This window comes from Zophobas morio, unplaced genomic scaffold (assembly GCF_036711695.1).
Source record: "Zophobas morio isolate AGI-343-1 ecotype UQ-CSIRO unplaced genomic scaffold, CSIRO_AGI_Zmor_V1 ptg000012l, whole genome shotgun sequence".
Lineage (NCBI taxonomy): Eukaryota > Metazoa > Arthropoda > Insecta > Coleoptera > Tenebrionidae > Zophobas > Zophobas morio.
In genome coordinates this window covers 13,994,419-14,013,375 of record NW_026972117.1, presented here as the reverse complement: position 1 = coordinate 14,013,375, position 18,957 = coordinate 13,994,419, and the positions used below count along the sequence as shown (strand labels likewise).

Here is an 18,957-nt window from a genome sequence, read left to right as displayed (position 1 = left end):
AAGTTTAATGAGTTCTCTGCTTTTGTTTTAGTCAATAAGCCTTCAATTATTTTAGTTAGTGAAACGTGGCTAAACCCTAAGTTACCTGTTGCTTTAATATCATTGTCTGGCTGTCATCTATTTAGAAAAGATAGGCAATTTAGTAGAGGAGGAGGAGTTTGTATATATGTATCTGACCATGTGATGTCTAACTTCACAATCACTATCATAGATACACCTACGTTAAACATCGAGTCCTTAGTTATAAAGCTTTCTAACCGTTCCTTAACGCTTGCTCTGGGTTGTATTTACAGGGCTCCGTCGACTGATTTTGTGAGTGATTCCAAACTTTTTGACATAATATCTAACTTGGCGAACGATTATACTAACCTTCTTATCTTTGGCGACTTTAATATGCCTGACTTGAGTTGGCCTTTAGCAACGCTAGTATCTTCGAATCCTTCTTATCAGTTGTTATTGGATGTGTTAAACGATTCTCACTTGTGTCAACTAGTTACTCAACCAACCAGGTATAGAGTCAATCAACAGCCCTCGGTTTTAGATCTTATTATTTCTTCCAGCCCCGACCTGCTCTCTAATTTAGAGTTTACTAGTCCGATTGGTAAATCAGATCATGTAACGATTATGGCCAACCTACAAGTCAGCTTTCCTACTCATAATAGGATAATTTCATTCACGCGGTCGATCACTAATTATCGTATGTTAGAAAATGATTTGGTCGAAACTAACTGGGAAGCATTATTATTAATGCACGACACCGTAGAGGAAAACTGGAAAGTCTTCAAATCACATTTACTTGAGTTGTCTAGTCAAAATTCTGTATCTAGAACATTCACCCGATCGGCTAAAAAACCATGTATAAACCACCAGATATTACAGATGGTTCGGCGCAAGAAAATCTTGTGGAAAACATACAAACGAACAGGTAACGAGATGGATTATGCAGCTCATAGGACGTTTTCTAATTTATTAGCATCGAAGATTAAAGATTCCAAGGTGGCTTATGAAGCTCGTCTTGCTAACAGTAAAAACCCAAAATGCTTCTATAAATATATTCGAGATACTCTTGGTGGATCCGTAAGGACACCTCAAATTCAAAATTCTGTTGGCACTCTAATCACGGAAAATGAAGATATTGCTAACGTTTTCGCTGACTCGTTTGCAAATCAGTTCACCATAGAACCGTTACATAGTCCCCCAGATATCGCAACGCCTCAATGTAGTGTATCTTTATCTAGTGTTGATTTTAAGGTATTGAGGATGAGATCCGTGTGAAGCTGCAGAAGCTAAAGAAAACCAAATCTCCCGGACCTGATGAGATATCCGCTGCCATTTTGAGTGAGTGTGCTTCTGCCTTAGCAAGTCCACTGAGTTTGCTTATGCGTCAATCTCTAAATAGCGGGGAGGTGCCGGAAGACTGGAGAGTAGCTACAGTTAAACCAATTTTCAAGAAAGGTAATAAACTTGACGCCGGAAACTATCGTCCAATCAGTTTAACATCCACAGTTGGTAAGGTTATGGAATCCATCATCAACGATCGTATGATGAAGTTCCTTCTGGACAATAAAGTTATTCCTTCTCAACAGCATGGATTTATTCCTGGCAGGTCCGTATCCAGTAACCTCCTTTGTAGCCTCAATGATTGGAGTAGAGAGTTAGACAACGGCAATCCCTTCGATGTTATCTACTTTGATTTTTCCAAGGCTTTTGACAAGGTTCCCACTCGCCGTCTGTTGCATAAATTGGAAAGTGTTGGTACCAGGGGTTCTTTGCTAAGGTGGATTCAAGGATTTCTATCCTACAGGACTTTTAGGGTAAAAATTGGCAGTTCCTTTAGTTCTCAACGAGAGGTGTTAAGCGGAGTTCCACAAGGTTCTGTTCTGGGGCCCCTTCTTTTTACTATTTATACAGCCGATCTTGCCCGAGTTATTAAGTGTCCATTTACATTATTTGCAGATGATCTGAAAGTGTATAATACCTGTGTTAACTGCGATCTTATAAATGCTGATGTTAATACTGTTTCAAAATGGGCGCATGAATGGCTTCTTCCTCTGAACAGAGGCAAGTGTTGTATACTCCACCTTGGCAGCAATAATCCCAAGCTTAAATATTACCTTGAATCGCATTTATTAAAGGATGTTGACTCGCAAGTTGATTTAGGTATAACTATCACGTCCGACTTATCCTGGTCGGCACATATTTTAAGTGTTGTCAAAAAAGCCAACACTGTTGTGTATCTAATGCAAAAAGTATTCTCCAACGCATCCCCAGCAACGATAGCAAAATTGCATAAGTCCTATGTGAGACCCCTACTCGAGTATGGTAACGCTGTTTGGCACCCAGTTCTAATTAGAGATAAGCAGGCGATAGAATCTGTGCAACGCCGTATTACTCGTATCCCGTTCAGTTTTCGTCGTCCTAAATACGAAGATAGGCTTAAAATCATGATGTTGCCTACAATGGAATATCGGAAAATCCGGGGTGATGCAATAACAATTTTTAAAGCTGTCAGCAATGTAGGATCACCTATCCGTTTACTCTTCTCCATCTCTGTGGATTTTCGAACTCGCGGACATCTGTTTAAACTGCAGAAAGAGAATTTTCGAACCAGAAGCAGGCAGTTCTTTTTACCAAACCGAATTTTCAACACATGGAATTCAACTCCTTCTCATATTGTACAGAGTACTTCAGTAGCTAATTTCAAGATTGCCTTCGATGCCTTCCAGACTGATCAGTTTAGTGTTTAGAGTATTGGAAATATAAAGATTTATTTATATTAGAAGTAGACTTAGTTTATATTTAGTTAGTATCTGCACTGTTCCTTGGGCATAACAGGACATTGTCCTCTGCCCAGTTAACTTTTTAAATAAATAAATAAATAAATAAAAAAAATTCAAAATCCAAAAAGTAAAAAATCGAGAAATCAAAAAATCCAGGAGTCCAAAAGTCAAAAAGTCGAAAAATCGAAATATTGAAAAATCCCAAAACTGAAAGAAATATCCAAACTGAAAAATTAAAAAATTGGAAAAGTGAGAAATCGAAGATCTAAAACAGCAAAGTCGGAAAATTGTAATCTTAAAAAATCGAAAAATTGAAAAATCAAAAAACCTGTAAAATAAAAAAATGAAGAATTGAAAAAATCGAAACTTTGGGAAGTCGGGAAATGGGAAAATGAAAAAAGGTTAAATTTATAAAAAGAAAAACTGAAAAATCAACAAATCGAGAAATTGAAACTCTGAAATTAAAAAAATTGGAAAATTGAAAAACCGAAAAGTGAAAAATCGAAAAACCGACAAATCGAAACATCGAGAAATCGAAAAATTAAAAGATCGAGAAATCGAGAAATCGAAAAGTCGAAAAATTGAGAAATCAAAATGGGCCAAAATCGGAAAATCGAAAAGTTAAAAATGAAAAAATTGATAAATCGGGAGATTGAACAATCAAAAGATCGAGATTTAAAAATTTTAAAAATTCGGAAAATTCAAAAATTAAAATATAGAAAAACTGAAAACTCGACAAATTGAAAAAGCTAGAATTTTAAAAATTGAAAGATTAAAATATCGAAAAGTTGAAAATTTGAGAAATCGAAATATAAAACAGTCCAAAAATTGAAAAATCTAAAGTATAAAAAACGAAAAACTGTAAATCCAAAAAATAAAAATTCGAAAAATCTAGAAGTCGTAAAATCGAAAATTCGGAAAATTAAAATATTGGAAAATCCCAAAACTGAAAGAAATATCCAAAAATTCAAAAATTATAAAATTGCAAAAGCGAGAAATCGGAAAACTAAAACACCAAAGTTGAAAAATCAGAAGCTTAAAAAATCGAAAAATTGAAAAATAAAAAAACCTGAAAAATCGAAAAATTGAATAATTGGAAAAAATCGAAACTTTGGGAAGTCGAGAAATGGGGAAATAAAAAAAAGGTTAGTTCAGAAATCGAAAAACTGAAAATTTAGAAAAGTCAAAATTTGACAAATTCAAAAATCGAAATATTAAAAAATCGGAAAATTGAAGAGGACCAAAAATTTTTAAAATTTTAATTTCCACATTTCTCACAGTCATTATTCGGCTGTTAAATGTTTTCTTTATTTAATTTTATTATAAGATATTTGCTATTTGGCAAAGAAATACACTATGTATTTATAGGCCATAAATCAGGACGACTTTTTTTATTGATCCTGTTATTAACTGTTTTTATCTCTAACTACACTGTAGGGATCACACAGTATGTAGGTACTTGATTTAGAGCGAAAATTCGCTTTAATGTTCTCAAAAATGTTTGACCTAGTTAGATAAAGAAATAGTGTTTGGATGAGAAGACGAGGCACAATTATACAGTTCAAGCGATTTTATGACGTACGATCTTGATTGTGCCATCCAAATGCACGGATGATAAGATCTTCGAATATTGTTGTAGATTTACTCTAAACTTAATGGCAATTGACAGGTGGGAGCGACCTCTGGTGACAAATAGGAGATGACATCGTTGTTCAGACTATATGATCACTTTGAAATTATGCGTGGAAACGAGTACGTAGCGTCACTACCTAGTTAGAATAAGGAGAGTGTTTTAATGAGAAGACTAGCACAATTAAGGTCGAACATCATAAAATAGTTTAACGCGTTTAATTTTTCCGATATTTATTAGGACACTGAATGACCCAAAAAATGATAATTTGATCTTTTAAGCGGATATTTACTTTACTGGAGATCTTCAAACTGTAAAAATTATTGAGGACACAAACAAAAACATCTTCTAAGTGAACACTTCTGGTTCATCTAGTCTTATTCACCATAATTATTTTTCATTTTCTGTAATAACGTACACTAGCGCTAATTACATTTCATTATGTATCATAGTGACACTTTGCAACGTAATTATGTGAGCTAATAGCTTCTACTTAATTTTATTACTCTGGAGTATCGCTCTCTTACTAGATTTGTCATCACACAACTCACATCAACCTCTTAGACATTAGAAAGTTATTTTGACACGATGTCGTTTTTTAAAGCAAATCTACATTCCAGCCAAACACAGCGACTAGAGGCGCGGTTTCCATGGCAACGGTGGAAACAAAAAGTCTAAATATCTTTAGATGTCAATTTTGATACATTTGATACAAATGGAGCGAAATAAAAAAATTAGTTTCGATAATTATGGCACAAACTTCCGAATAATTTTTTAAATATTGAAAATTACCATTTTGCCATGTCCAGTGTGTTTGTAGAGCCAATTACAATACTTTCGTTAGCGTTTGCTTAAAAGTCTCTCTTTTTTATGTGAAAAGAAGAGCAGGAAATAAAAAATTAATGGCTTCTCCATAAATATTTCGTACACTTTGTAACGCTGTTTCACCGTAATATCTCAATACTCATACATAAATCATTCTCATATTTTAATTTTCCACAATGTACCATCTGCTGTGCTTTACTCTAGTTATTTTCAACATTTGCCGCTCCACTTTTTCAAACAAAAATCGATTAGCAATGTTTATAAAAAACAGAACTGGAAACAATGGTTTAGGGAATAATCTACACTGATGAAATATAATTTGAAAATAGCATTAAAATGTTTCATGAAAATTTACGTAAATGGTAAATTTATTGACATTTTAAGTTTCGTTAAAATTAAACTAGCTTAAATTTATGCCGCCCAATTGAGCAAATATTTACATTAATTCATGACGTTGCATTTATATGTTAAAGCTTGTTCATGTAAGTAAACACTACATAATGTTAATCTCTGTTTAAATTCTGAATAAATATGCACCACTAACTGGAAACAAAAATGTAATTAACTAGAACTGAATTAAGCAATTAACTAATTAAAATAGTCAGTTGCAAAATGCTTATTTACTAAATTAATAGTATTTTAAATAGCGCGAATAAACACTACGTACATTGAGAATTTATAACAAAACACTCATTTAATTTTCTTAATAAGTTGTATAATTGATGATAGTTCTATCCTTGTCTACATATTTATGTCGTGTCCACTCACAGTAATTAAACGACAACACCACATTCACGAGAAGTTCTCTAACTCCACTAAACGGTTTTTTCTGAACCCATGAGATTTTACAACCCAGTAGAATTTCAAGCGCCCTGAAAAATAAATTTCTCACTGTTTTTTTTTTTTAATTACTTCGGTCATTAGATTTTGTCAGGGTTGGTATTTTAAATTTTAAATAACGTCTGAAAAAGTTGTTAAGTTATGCAAAAATGTAAATGTGGCAAGAGTACATTAAGTGTAAGGTCCCTGAATATGACCAAAACGAAATAAGTAATTAGACAGTAAAGTGTACTTAGGAATTCCTGAAATATTACGACTAAAATTATTGAAAACATATATTGATGTCGTAGTTCCAAAGCTAATCAGACTACAAAAAAAACGAACAACGTCGTATAGAATACATTAAGAGAATGAGTTTACATGCTCAAACATTTTTTGTAAGATATTTTTAGCTCACAAATTACTGAAATATTCCACCGATCTGAACATGATACTGCAAAAAACAATACAGATTTAGCGGTAATAACCAACGGATATTTTCCAAAACGTACTTTTTTCATCGTTTGCCATAACTACACCAATGGTGGCGCATTACCATGAATAACCGCTTTGACGTGCTAATTATTTCAGCTGCCTTGGCACCACGGTAACTGATATATGGTCCTTCGAGTAACAATGTATTAAATTTTACGACACGTTAAACTTATTTAACGTCCTTAATTAGACAGCCAGTTACGTTGTCGACATGGCATCGATTTTCCGCAATTAAAACGGACTTTTTACCGCTCTGCAAGTGATGTTTAAAATTTCCATATTCCGCATAAAATAAGTTTGATCTGTTTATGAATTCCGGACATGTCAATTTCAAACATTTGTTGATGTCTGGAACAGTTGCGACATTGGCAAAAGTGTGCGGCGAGGCGTGAAGAAATAATTTTAAAACTGTCTATTTAAATAAACTAGATAGCGGATGATGCTGCAGTATTTCCGTTAGGAGTTGGAGTTTTGTAATTGGAGTAACGTGTTAGGCGAAGTTTTGGAATTCGTTATACACTTTTGGCAGTTGATAGTTTAGCAGCTGCCCTACTTCGTACTCAGTCGGCGAAAAACGTCGATGAGGGTGCTCGACTAAATGCAAATTTTCTAAAGAAGTTGAAAAACAGCGGAAAATAAGTTAGAAGTAGTTTTTGTTTATTTGTATCGGTGAGATGCATTTGTCTATGTGGGTACACATTTTAGATCAGAATTACTTAGCACAATGTGGAGATGACGTCATCGCATCTGTGGTGGTTAGCGTTTCACCAACTGCCCGACGTGTAAAAAAATTTAAAATTATAACTGGATTGCAATAACACTTCTTTACGAATAATGCGGCCTTAAATTTGCAAGTGCGTCAAAAATTCCTGTGAATAATAGTAAGCTTGTAGAGCGTAAAGTTCTTTATAAAAAAGCGTATATTAAGTTTTCTGATAGGGGCTTCCTTTACTTCAGAACAAGAAAGAGCAAATTTAATAACATTTCTTTATGAGAACTGATCCAACTTGACGCAAACATTTTTGCTTTATTTCATTCTATTTTGTATGCTGTGGAATTAAATATCATTTCTTGCACTACAGGATGAGAATATAAAATTCCTCTATTTCTACAGACTGACCTAAAACAAACAAGCTAATTAAACAAAAATATCTAGAATTATGTTTCACAAATGAGAATTTAACAAAGATAAAGCGATATTGGAGTGTTTGTTATTTTTGTCTTTATAGTAATATAGTTATTAATAATGAATTGTTGTCTGCACTATCAGATATTATTATAACTAAAATGGAACTTTTACCAGAAAAAACTTGTTTTCATGTTTGTTTATGAATATAAATTTAATGGTCGATAGTTAAATAAATAGAACATTTTTCCCTTGTTTTCAAACATTTTATATTTTTCAAGTTGTAGAGGAAACAAAATAATTAGTTTTGTTTGAAATCGGTTGCCATAATTTTCTGAATGATGAAAATATTTGTGATCCAATAAAAATAAAAAAGACAGGAATCAAGTCTACTTGTTCTAAAAATCCAGGAACACAATACTGTTGATATTAGTGTTACACTGTACGTATTAAAATTTATATATTTGTTCCCACAATGAAATTGATGACATCATCATAAAAACTTTTAACCAAATGAAATTTGGTTATACTATGTTTTTTTTTTGTGAAAATCTAGACGCCTGGGCTAAAAAATCAAGGCGAATTCATAAACAACAAGTACAAGAGTTTGTTATTGTATAAAATTTATATAGCATCATTTTACCCAAAATTTTGCGGGGATGTTGTCAAATTGTTAGTGAGGATGATCAGACAAATTTTCATCAAGGCATCGTGTAAATGGTAAATACACGATATTTGTAAAACACCTACCAAATTTGGCCACAATCAGTACAATAGTTTTGGAAATTGTCTGTTTAATATGGGAGTCTAATTTTTCCCATAAAAAAAAAACAATTATGTATCAAAGCAATATTTTTTATTTCAAGATATTGAAACTTTGACTTTTAAAAAACACTTTTGGTAGGTTTGTCGAACTTTTAATTTTTTGGATAACTACAAGAATTCAAAAATATGTAATTATTATCTTTCCAAGTCAAAAGCAATATTTGTTGTATTTTTGGTTGATGAAGACTTCTGATCTCCTGTTATAGAAAAATGCACCCATTAGATATTTACAAAATCTCTAGAAACACATTTTAATGCTTTCCCTTTCAAAATCATCAAAAACTTCCAAAAAACCATGTAGAACCCTAGCCGATAGAATAATGTAGGTAGAGGAAGTCAGCAAATTAGATGTGCGGTAAATGTGGAAAATTGAAAATTATAAAGAAAAATTGCCAGATTCTATTAAAAGTCAAAAATCAAGAAGTCAAAATATTACATGTTTAGAAGTTAAAGGAAATATTTTTGCATGTGTATTTAAATAAGATTGTAATAATTTATAATATAACAAAAGACAAGGGACTCCTAAGGTTCTTTCACATATTTTAAACGACACAAGGGACTCCCAATTTTTTTTCAAATCCCTTCAGAAATAAAATACAAAAAGTCCCAAAGATTCTTACATATGTTTAAAAAAGCTCTTCAAGATTTTTTCACATTAAAAGAAAGGCACTAGGGTCCTCTGAAATTCTTTTGAACTTAAGAAAAAGCGCCAGAGGTCCCCAAAATACTACATTTAAATTTAATATTATTCAGTCTTATCTTGGCAAATACTAAGCCCGCCCACCCGCCCTTTATTTTCTTAGAAGGTATGTCATTCGCCAAACTCAGTCTTATCTTAGCAGAAACTAGCCCCACCCACCCACCCTCTCTTTTCTTGGAGGGTATGTCATTTGCCAAAATCAGCCTTATCTTAGCAAGTACTAGCCCCGCCCACCCACCTTCTCTTTTCTTAGAGGGTATGTCATTCGTCAAAATCAGTCTTATCTTACTAAGTATTCTTAAGTACTTAGTAATTTTTGATATTTTTAGTGTTACATTTGTCCAACCTCTCAATTATTTGCATTTAAACGTTTTGGAATTCTTGTAGCTTCCAGGATCTTAGAACTCGTAGCATTTTTTAAACTGCCTGATTTTTGCAAGTCTATTAAAATTTTCAGAATAATTTAACACCCAAGTTTATCTAAACCTACAGAATTTCTAAATCGGTTGCATTTTGTAGGATATCTCAAATTTTTATTGACTTAAGACACTTTTAGTATTTTCCGTAGTTTTATTTCTCATTTAACAAGATACTGAAGACGAAAAACTGTGAAAGTTTTAAAGAATTTTCAAAAATTCCCATAGGCAGCTGGGTTCCTAATATTACTCCAATGTTTATACATATTTCATTCATTCATTATTTCTATTTAATATCACAATTTGATAAGATAAGACTGATTTTGGCCCTTTTGACATTTTCAATCATTTTTCAAATATTTCGGAAAAGTAATTGATTTTATTTTTTTCACGTAGTAGATTCTGTTATTACTTTCCACTCCCACTCGACAGAAGAACATAATTAGCCCCGCTCACCCACCCTGCCTCCTTTTCGGTGATTGATTTTGTCCGATTTAGTACTTGCTAAGATAAGATTGATTTTGGCAAAGGACATACCTTCCAAGAAAATAGAGGGTGGGTGGGCGGGGCTAGTACTTACTAAGATAAGACTGATTTTGGCAAATGTTATACCCTCTAAGAAAATAGAGAGTAAGGCGCGGGACCAGTATTTGAAAAGATAAGACTTATTTTGACACTTTTAACATTTTCGATCATTTTTAAATTATTTCCGAAAATTACTTGAATTAATCCTAGATTCTGTGAATAGTTTCCACTCCCACTCAACAGAAGAACATAATTAGCCCCGCCCACCCACCCTGCCTCCTTTTCGGTGATTGATTTTATTCCATTTAGTACTTACTAAGATAAGATTGATTTTGGCAAAGGACATACCTTCCAAGAAAATAGAGGGTGGGTGGGCGGGGCTAGTACTTACTAAGATAAGACTGATTTTGGCAAATGTTATGCCCTCTAAGAAAATAGAGAGTAAGGGGCGGGACCAGTATTTGAAAAGATAAGACTGATTTTGACACTTTTGACATTTTCGATCATTTTTAAATTATTTCCGAAAATTACTTGAATTAAACCTAGATTCTGTGAATAGTTTCCACTCCCACTCGACAGAAGAACATAACTATTTAATAACTATTTCCGAAAAGTAGTTGAAAATATTTTCTCGTAGATTTCGATATCCAGAAGTCATTTTCGGCTTCCTTTTTACAGAAATTCCTGCCGTTTTTCCAAAACCGCTAACTGAAATATAGCGGTTTTTACAGTTTCGTCAAAAAAACTCGGTATAAAAATTGTGTACGTAGATAAAAAAGAAAATTATTATGAATTTTTGTTTCACAATATACAGTTACTTTAAGAATGTTTTAATTTAATTTAATTTGTTTATTTGAGACAAGAGTTGCTTTGTTTTAAATCTTACAATCTATTGCTTTTCAAAATAGAAATGAATTCCCATTTTACAGTAAGTCTTATCTTAGCAAGTGCTAGCCCCACCCACCCACCCTTTATTTTCTACGAGGGTACATCATTTTTTAAAATCAGTCTTATTTTAGCAAGTACTAGCCACGCCCACCCGCCCTCTATTTTCCTGGAGGGTATGTCATTATTTTTTAATTAAATTGCCAGATTTCAGTTTTAAGGTCATTATAAATTTAAAAAATGGTCTAACGTTGGAACGAACTTCCTTCGCTCCTGAAATACAGTCGAACAAATACAGATTCTGATTATTGTAAGCTCTACTATAAGAGACGCAGTCCGCGCAGATACGGAGAATTCAAATTGTTTAGAAAAATCGTTCCTGATTTGATGAACAAAAAAAAATGGAAACGCCACCAGGAATCGAACCCGTCATCCTCCATCTACAAGAGAGAACAACTCAGATTTGATGATTTAAACAACAAAAATAATGATAGACAAAATCGAGATGGATTCGTAAACTATAAGTACAGCAGAATATTATTTAAAAAATATTAAATGCTGCTGACTTAGGAAAATTGTGACGTCATTACAGTGTTGGTGGGGTTAAACAGAAAATTTTGATTTTCGTTTTACCATATACAAGAAAAAATAAACATTAAATTCACTGAAAGATAAAAGAAAATTCAAAATATTAAAAAAAAAACAACGTGACCTGACGTGACCTGAAGTTAATGTTTTAATTTTGATGCTAGTACTTTTTTTAATAAAAACATATTTATTTCATTATAGAACATCGAACTTCAGTATTTTGTGATTTTGTGTTTCTACACACATAAAAATAAAGATAAGTCGTGGTTTTTCTAAATTTATAAACAACTAATTCTCGAATTAGAGAAAAATTTAGCCACTCGTTACCAACTTGCAGCATCATTAAATCCCAGCACGCAGTGAAATCTAAATGATGTCAGGATATTACCGTGTAAGGGCGTCTCACAGGCACATATGACATTATAAACAATCATATATTCATGAGTTGGCAGGTATAAAGTATTAAAATCGTGCCGCAGCATTGCAGGTTTCCTGGTACAACAGAGTTTCGGGGGTGACTTACCCTTTTCACCCTGGGGGCGTCGCCGCCAACACCTAACACAACTGAAGGGGAGGCAAGGGGATCGTGATATATGGTCGCGCAAAAAATCTGCGTGTAAACGTTAGGGAATAGTTTAATATTCTGTTGTCGCGTTATATTTAGGTCTTATGCATAAAGCCCGATTTATACGTGCCGTATAAATTGACTGTGAAAACGTACGTTGCGGTAATTAAACACGGCGGCGGCGTTATTGGCCCGTCGTGCCTACGTTTCCGGTATGATGGATTATAAAGCGGGGATTTTTCGTGAGGAGGTGGACAACAATAATAGGTTAGCTATTTGTCATAGGTTGCGTTTCCATAAATTACGTAGTCAAGGAAGTGATCAATCAAGGGAGAAATAAAAACAGGAGTCGGTATAAATCAATGGAAAACAAACCGGGAATTAATTATCGTTTTAGTGGCTCCTCCTTACGTTATCGAGGGTGGGAATCTTGTAATTTCTTGATTTGTGGGACGGCGTGGTCAGCACAGAAAGCCTAAATATTCTAGTAGTATATCTAGTTATTTTTTTGTGCGTCAAATTAAAACTTAGCAAAATTTTGATACATTTGTTTTCGTTCGAAGAGAGAAAAAATATTATTTTCGTCCCTAATTTAGGAACCGAAAGCCAACTTGGGAATTAGTGTTGCGCAAAATTATATTTAAAGCACAAAAACATTTCGTAATCTGCATAAAGCTACAAGTACTCAACAGTAAACAAAATAAATTTGCACTTTCACGCAACATTTGACACAAAGAAGGAACTGTGTATCTACCTAGTAACTCAACTTAGCATGATTATAAATTAAATGACTAATCCTTTAAGCTTAACTCGTGGCAACAGTCTTCTAATACTTCTTAGTAATGAATGAGCGTCGTTGTACGCCGTCATAGTTGTAGAAGATTTGTATAAATATTTTGTTGTACTATGATAACTAGAGAGCGGCAGTGGATGTAGTAAGATGTTTGTTTTTTTTTTTTAAATCCAGCGAATTCTTGCCAGTATTTCCATATTCTTACTTTCTCAGTTCAAAGTAACTGCTATCCACCTCTAATCTTTTCCATATTCAGATTCATCGTTCGGAAACCTTCTCAAAGCGACGTAGACAACTCAAAGAGCCATAAGTTTCTAGAAGATTAATTTGTGTGTTCTTAGCTTTTATTGTGCATAATATCAAGTATTTAAGTCGTGTTTGCTTAGAATAGAGACTAAAATTATGACAAGAAAGTTTTCTCGATCGGCACCCGTGTTATTAGATGAGTGATCTTTAAAGAGCGGATTTATATGCACAAAATTTCTTCGAAATATGCAATTTTAAACAACAAAATATGCGGTGGATCGCATTTAAAAAAAATTGCGAAAGTTTTGATCAATTTTTTGTTGGAATAATTCTCGTATAGTAGGGTTCGGTTAGGTATTATTTTTCCGTTAAAATACGAATTTCTGTGATTTATTTTGTTAGCAGCATCATTTAAATGAAAGAAAATGTTTTTTCATATTTTATTATCGTGCACCCCACGTCTTGGCACAAAGACGGTGGCGTCACAGGAACTAAGAATACCGAAATTACAGTTTTAGTTCCGATTACTTAATATAATGAAGTGTCTAAGGTCTGAGAAGTGTCATTTACCCGTTCATATAATTTTCCAAAAAATTGGGAAATTTTAGGCAGAAATGAATTTTCTGTCTTCAAGTTTCACCAGACGATGCTTCAATTAAATTAGTACTTTTTTAATGTTTTATTTTATTTTAGGAATGTAATAAATAACGAAATTAGGGCATTGTCAACCCATAGGAATTATTCTTGTCCCAGAAAAATTTAAAAAACCACCAGAAAAAAAAATGTGGTAGCCGCTGAATCTTTATAATCCATGTGGTCTATATTGTTGCTATTATTTTAGGGTAATAACAGTTGCAAACGCAATGAACATAATTCTCGTCGTACGTATCTTACAAAATACCAAATTTAATTTGTCTCTGTTCCCACTTCTAAATCCTTTCTTTTTTTCTTCCACCTCTTTTCCACAACACTATTATTTTTGTCTTATCCAGATTTACCTCGAATCTCTTCCTTCTCTAAAAATCTTACATAATAAGGAATTGCTTTGTTCAGTTTCGTAAGTGAAGTTTATAGAGGGACGGATTGAATTAATGTAGTAATTCAGATTTTGATTTTGTTTGAAAATTTGGTATTTGAGAAAATTTTTGGTTTTATATTCTTCATTAATATTTCCGCTAGAAAGGGTGATTGAAAAATTTGTTTTAAAACTAATTCCACCAATATCATTAAATTGAGGATATGTAATAGAGGTGGATAATTTTGATTCAAGTAAAAGATCACTGACTAATTTGAGACAGTCTGAAGGGTGTACTGAGGGAAAGAGATTAGAATTTTCAAAGGAAACTAACAAAGAATCTGGTGGTACGATTCCTTGTTTCAATTTACCACCAAGGTCATAAGGTGTTTGTTCAAATGATGAAATATGTTCCCAGTTATTTAATTATTTTTTACGAACTTTTTCAACTTTCATTTTCCTCTTTATTGACTTTTCATATTAAATATTTATTTCACATTAGTTCTTTTTATGACATTATTTCGCAGTAAAATCGGGCACATTTATGGATATTACCCGAGTATAATCTAGGAAAGGGTTGTGATAGGTCTCATTTGATAAATAATGTGTACTTTGAATTTCGGTTTACAATTATGGTGTGAATAGCCCGATGTTAATAACTTTTTTCTGTTTTTCTCTCCCAAAATTTGATGACATTATCTGCAATTTTGCTGAGTAAATTGAATTCAAAATGTGCAAAAGAATACGCTCTATACATGTCGCCGTTTCTTTTGTTCTTTTGAATCATACAACTTGTGATGAATATTTCATTCGTTGTCAGATCGAGGGGCGGAGCTTAATTGCAAAATAATATTTGTCTACAAAAATTTACAACTATAAACATGTTTTAAGTTGCTTGTTGTGGACATATGACTACGCAATTAACAAAAAAATTGCAAAATATAAGCCCCGCCCACCCACCCTATCTCATTCGTAATGATTTTTTTTTATTCGTCGTAAGCCGAAGGGCGGAGCTTAATTGCAAACTACTTATGTTTCTGCGAGAAATTACCACGTGAAACGTCCTCTTAATGTAATCAGTCATGTTATTCAAAGAAAACTATATGTATTAAGTAAAAAAGAAAGCCAAAAGATAAGCCGCACCCATCCGTCTCTATCTCAGTCGTGATGAATTTCTTATTCATTGTCACACTAAAGGCGGAGTTTAATTGAAAAGTCCATATTTGCGTACAAAAATTTACCATTTTAAACATGTTTTAAGTTTATTGTTATGAAAATATGACTACACAATTAAGAAAAGAAAAGCAAACTATGAGCCCCGCCCACCCACCCTATCTTATCCGTGATTATTTTTGTATTCGTCGTAAGCTGAAGGGCGGAGCTTAATTGCAAAGTCCTTTTTTTCACGAGAAATGATCATATTAAATGTGTTTTAAATGTAATCATGTTGTTCAAAGAAAACTACATGTATTAAGTAAAAAAGAAATCCAAAAGATAAGCCGCACCCATCCGTCTCAATCTCAATCGTGATAAACTTTTTATTCGTTGTCAAACCAAGGGGCGGAGCTTAATTACAAAATCCATATTTGTCTATAAAAATCTACCATTTTAAAATGTTTTAAGTTACTTGTTGTGAAAAGATGACTTACGTAATTAAGAAAAAAGTAGCAAGATATCTAGCTATCTTACCCTCGTTATCGTATAAAATTTTCTTCTTCATTCATTCTTACTTTGATTGTTGTGTTTTTGTACACTTCCTTGATCCTGTCTATTAGATATTCACATTTCTTTCCTTTTTTCAAATATGCCCACATCTTTTTTCTATCTACAGTGACAAATGCAGCTTTTAGTTGTCTTCTTAGTTCTTTCTCTATCAACGGCTCCACTTTGTACTTTTCGTCTTTTTCTTTTATTTCAATCGTTTCCTGCGTTTCTTGTAATTCTGTACGCTCTGTTCTTTTCTTGCTCGCTCCTATCAATTCTATGAAAGTTTTTCCCATTACTCTTCCTATTTTTATTACCTAATCTTCTAGTTCCATGTTTCTTTCCTTTATCTTTTGTGCTTCTTTCTTCATTACTTCTTTTTTTTTGTTCCTAGCATTTGCTTCTATGTATTCTCCGAATTTGAGAAACTCTTCTCTTGTTATCTTTTGTTTTTTCAGTCATTTTTTCTCTCTCCACTTCTTGTTACAGTCATTTTGACCTTCATTTCTGCACTTTTTATCAGTTGTTTCGATTCAGACGATTTTGCTTTAAATTCTTTTTATATCCCCACTAGCCCTCTCATTCTATATTGTTCTCACATAATTTCCTGCTTTCTCCTCCTCTTTTTCCTGTTTTCTGTTATATTCCTCTATTTCAACCCCCAGTGACATATCTTTGGAACCTATCCTTTCTCCTACTTTAAACAGCTAAATTTCTTCCCGGGCTTTTTAATTCACTATTGCATAATCTATTACCGATTGTCCTCTGGGTCCTACATACGTTAATTCGCCTTCATCATCGCCAATTATATTTCCCTTCAAGATCTCCCACTATCTTTCTTCGACTGATTCCAACAATTGCTTTCCTTCCTAATTTTCATTTTTATGTTCAGATCTTCTTTTCCCTCATCTACGGTTTTGCCTCTTCTTCCACTTTTTTCCTATTCTTGAATTGAAATCTTCGCCTACAGTTACGTAGTCGTCACCATTTATTTCTATTGTGTCTTGTAATTTTTCTTTCATTATTGTCATGTTCTTACAATATACCGTTCCAATATACCATTTGTTTCCTTTTATTACGATAATCCATATGATTGATCCTTCTTCTTCTTCACTAGAGTTTATCTTCAATTCTTTCTTTTCTTGTTTTACCTGCACTATTATTCCCTCTTTACGTGTTCCTTTCTACATTTCCCTTTCTGCCTCTGACATAACCAGTTAAATTCCCTTGGCACTTTCTCTTTCATCTTTTTTCACCTTTTTACTATTTTTCTATCCATGTTTCTGTAAAACTATGATATCAAAATTCCCTGCAGACTCCCAAACATCATCTTCTTTATTCTTTAGTCCAATGAAAGGTATTAAAAAAAATATTTGCTTCTTTTTTCGTTCTACTGTTCAATTTCTTTCTTGTTATTGGCTCTTTCTCGAAATTATTTTAACGTTTTCATTTTTGCTTCTCGAGAGTAAGCGAAGGAAGTATTGTAATCGGGTACAAAAAAATAAGTCTCCTGTTTCCGTCTGTCCGTTTGTCTGTCTGCCGTCTCAGATTTTTATTAGACAGATAATCTCCGAAAGTACTTCCAAACGTGTTAAAGTTATTGTAAGCCTGGTAAATTGTTAATCAAAACATATCTGTTTATTCCCCCCAAAAAATTGATGACGCCATCTCAAAATTTTGCCGAATAAATTATACGCAAAATATGATGAGTTTTTACTTGTGGTTTATCAATGTATTAATATTTTTTAGTTTTGCTTTAAAAAAATTATTGAATGAGTTAATTTATTTTATTGATTGAATCAGGAACGACACACTTCATTTTGTCAGAAAATTTTGGGAATACAATACTGTTATTTTTCGTATTACACTGCACCAATCCCAGTTGATATACGTGTGATTGTTTTTTCTTGCACTGGTAATACGCTATGACTACTTTTCTTTTGTGCTGTAACTAATATTATCCATGTTGATGACGTTGTTAAAAATTTTTTATTGGTCAAATTAAGAACGAATCACCCCATTTTCTCAAAAATTTGAGGAATACGCACGTCTTTTTATAATAATGATACAAAAAGAATTAGAATATTTAGAACATTTTGTTCGATTGTGGTTGAGTTAATAATTTTAGTTTTGTGTTTTGAGAAGACAAACTCATTCAAATCAAACTAATTTCTACATGACATTTTTTCGATGTATAAACATAAATAAACACTTGAGCGTCAGATTGCTATTACCTAGTGTTGAAGGACAAGGGTTGTTAGAGATGGATTATTTTAAGTTCAACAAGGTGAGTCATCAGAATCTAACACCGGACTGTCAGTCAGTAGCGTAACATGCACACTTCAGAAGGAGGTGTTTATAAAAATAAACTTAAGTGAACTGGTCAACACCCTAGCACAAATGCGGATGAATCTATTAGGCACTAATCTAAAGAGGTACAGGTACCCATCTTGGTAGAAAAATTCACTATGACAGAGAAACGATGACGGACGCCTCTGAGGGTGCGAATTTTCTTTTTAATAGGAGAAATTTGTGATCAAGATTGATCATCTTCTGTTGCATTTTTTTCTAATGGGTCTTTAGTAACAATTTGATCTACAACACTCTCAGAGTTACTTAGATAAATACAAATTCAGTTGCTATATCCTAAAAAGATTGTATGTATTTCCGGGACGCATGATTTCATCATTTCCGACACTGCACAATGTAATTTATTTGTGTATTTACATACTCCTATTTATTTTTATTTATTTATTTATTTTTTGGGACAATGATTTGCGTTGAAGGCTTAGAAAGTTTGACTTGAAATTTAGATAACCTCAAAACTGCTCTTTATCAGGACATCTAAAAATCACGTCCTCAAAGTGCTGCATTGTGCCCGGCATCAAAGGATCCATTGTGAAGTCAAGGTAAAAAAACGTAAATAAAGTCGGAACACATGGTTGGCTCTTCAAATAAAGTATGACTAAAGATACACACTTTGAATTACTATGAGCAGTGATCACCAAAAACAAGTTTTT

General features: G+C 33.0%; 1 protein-coding gene across 3 annotated transcripts in view; it reads left to right on the top strand.

Moving 5' to 3' along the window:
* LOC135128356 (heterogeneous nuclear ribonucleoprotein C) overlaps positions 1-18,957 on the top strand; it is a 673,355-nt gene that overhangs the window by 375,929 nt on the left and 278,469 nt on the right. The gene's annotated exons all lie outside the window — the stretch shown is intronic.